The sequence below is a fragment of the Nothoprocta perdicaria genome, unplaced genomic scaffold (assembly GCF_003342845.1).
Source record: "Nothoprocta perdicaria isolate Ctin4 unplaced genomic scaffold, notPer1 scaffold_741, whole genome shotgun sequence".
NCBI classification, from domain to species: Eukaryota; Metazoa; Chordata; class Aves; order Tinamiformes; family Tinamidae; genus Nothoprocta; species Nothoprocta perdicaria.
Genome location: NW_020456023.1, coordinates 3,314 through 6,156, shown reverse-complemented (window position 1 = coordinate 6,156; position 2,843 = coordinate 3,314).

Here is a 2,843-nt window from a genome sequence, read left to right as displayed (position 1 = left end):
TGTTTGCAAGCGTGGGACAGAGTAATGGTGAAAGTGAGGGAAGAAAGAAAAAACGTGGAAGGATTATCGAAGCCAAGGAAAAAGTGGGAAAATGTGGAAAGAAGTGACAAAGTATGAGAATATTAGTAAGGTGAATCTGCAGGGAAAAAATCCAAAGCAGGTGAAAAATAGACTGTGTGTGGCAATTTGTGAAAGGGACYGGTGTCCCCCACATCTCCAGCCTTTGCCCTCAGATGGCATCTGCCTCCAGCAAGGACAGATGCTCTTGCCTTCTTGTTACCCCGAAGAACCTGCAATGTGCCCCTGCTCTGCTGCCTGTTGCTGAGGTCCCCAAGGCAGCCCCACTGTCTGCGGGCCCCTCTCCTGCCATGGGGCCGTGATCCTGATGGGAAGGACTGCGCAGCAGAGTCTCATGTCCAGGGACATTGCCTGGAACAGCAAACTTGTGGCAAAAGCCATGAAATAGGAAGGTGCAGACAGAGGCAGCCCCCTGTCCTGGGCTGCCCCCTGTGAGTGGGCAGCACTGAGGCCGTGACCAGAGTCGGCTCTAACATATCCTGAACGGGGCTGAAAGGGAAGGTGGTCCAAGTCCCATGAGTTCAAAAGGAGCCTCTAATGAGAGCGATGATCAGGAACATGATGATCAGGAACATGATGAGCATCCCGATGTGCTGAAAGATGGACAGGAGGGGAAGAAGGGCAGGCTGGACAAAAAGGGAGCTATCACTGGCACTCTGGGAAAAAAAAAAAAAAGGAATAAAGAAAAAGATTTTTTCCCCTTGGAATAAGGGGCAGACAACTTGGGAAGAGTTCAAAGACACTGCTAGGGTAGGAAGGAAGGAAATTAGAAAGACAAAAGCTCTTCTGGAACTCAATCTGGGCAGTGTTGAATAAAGACATCAATAACTATTTCAACGGAAACATTGACGAGAACAAGAYGGCCAAGGAAAATCTTCATCCTTTCTTGGCTSTGGTGGGGAATATTGACACCAAGGATGAGGCTAAGGCTGAGATACTTCTTAATACCTTCTTTCCCTCAATCTTTAACACCCACATCAGTTCTTCTTAAGGTACTTGGCCCCCAAGCTGGAAGACGACTATAGAGAGCTTAAGAAACTCCCCATAATCCAAGAGGAAACAGACAGTGATCTGCTRCATCACTTGGACCTTCCCAAGTCCATGGGGCCAAATGAGATTCACATGAGGGTTCTGAGGGAATTGGCAATAGTGCTTACTAAGCCTCTTTGCATCGTCTGTGAGTGGTCCTGGTCTACAGAGGAGGTCCCCTTTGACTGGWGACTTGCCAATGTGATGTCTATCCACAAAAAGGGTCGGATGGAGGATCCAGGAAACCATTGGCCTGTCTGACTGTTCTCATTATTGAGGTAAGTTCTGCAGTAGATGATCTTGTAGACAATCACACAGTATGTAAGTGACAACTGGAGGATCAGGCCCAGCCAACATGGGTTCATGAAAGGCAGGTCGTGCCTCACCAACCTGATCTCCTTCTATGATCAAGGGTCCTGCCTAGTGAATGAGGAAAAGGCTGTGGATGTGCTCTGCTTAGACTACAGGAAGGACTTTGGTACCATCTCCCATTGCCATCTTCTGGAGAAGCCAGCAGCTCAGGGCTTAGAGATCTGTACACTTCACTGGGTGAAAAACTAGCTGGATGGCCAGGTCCAGAGAATGGTGGTGAATGGAGTTCAATGGAGCTGGTGACAGGACACGAGCAGTGTTTTCCAGGGGTCTTTCCTGGGACTGCTCCTTTTAAAATCTTCAGTGATTRTTTGGATGAGCAAATTGAGTGCACCGTAAACAAATCCAAGGACAACATCAAGCTGGGAGGAAGAGTTGATCTGCTTGAGGGTAGGAAGACACCACAGAGGGATCCAGACAGTGTGGAGTGATGGGCTGAGATCACCTGTAGGAGGTTCCATACGGTCAAGGGCTGAGCCCTGCTCTGCCATCAGAGCAACCCCATTCAGCACTTCAGGCTTGCGGTGGAGTGACTGGAGAGCTGCGTCCCAGAAAGGGATTTGGGGGTGTTGGTCAAGAGCCGGCTGAACATGAGCCAGCAGTGTGCCCAGGGGGCCAGGAAGGCCAAGGACCTCCTGGCTTGTGTGAGAAACAGTGTAGGCAGCAGGACCAGGGAAGTGATCGTCCCCCTGCATCTGGCACTGAAGAGACCACACCTGGAACACTGTTCAATTTGGGGGCTCCTYACTACAAGAAAGACATGAAGGAGATGGAGCGTGTCCAAAGAAGGGCAATGAAGCTGGTGAAGGGGATGGGGCACAGACTTTCTGAGGAACACCTAAGGGAGCTGTGGTTATATAGTGAGGGTGACCTCATCGCTCTCTACAACTACTTCAAAGGAGGTTGTGGTAGTCGTGGAGGGCGATCTCTTCTCTAGTATAACTACATATAAAGCAAGAGGATATGTCCTAAAATTACTCCAGGGGAGGTTCAATTAGATATTAGGAATAATTTCTATATCGTAAGCATGGTGAAGCATTGGAAGAGGCTGCCCAGGGAAGTGGTGGAGTCGCTTTGCCTGTAAATGTATAAATGAAGCAGTTAGGAATGTGTTGTAGTAGGAATGGGATTAAATATTTYACAGTTAGACTCCATGACCTCGCAGGTCTTTGCTAACCATAATGATTCTATGATTCTATGGCATTCTATGGATTCTATCTCAGTATCTGAACCATGTGCCTGTGAGCTCCCTTCTTGTCCCATCTAGGTTTCTTGCATAGTTAATCACTGTGAGTCAGGTATTCCAGAGTGGGACATTTCCAGCTTTCATAAACAGTCACCCTCTGATGCAATAAATTGCAATG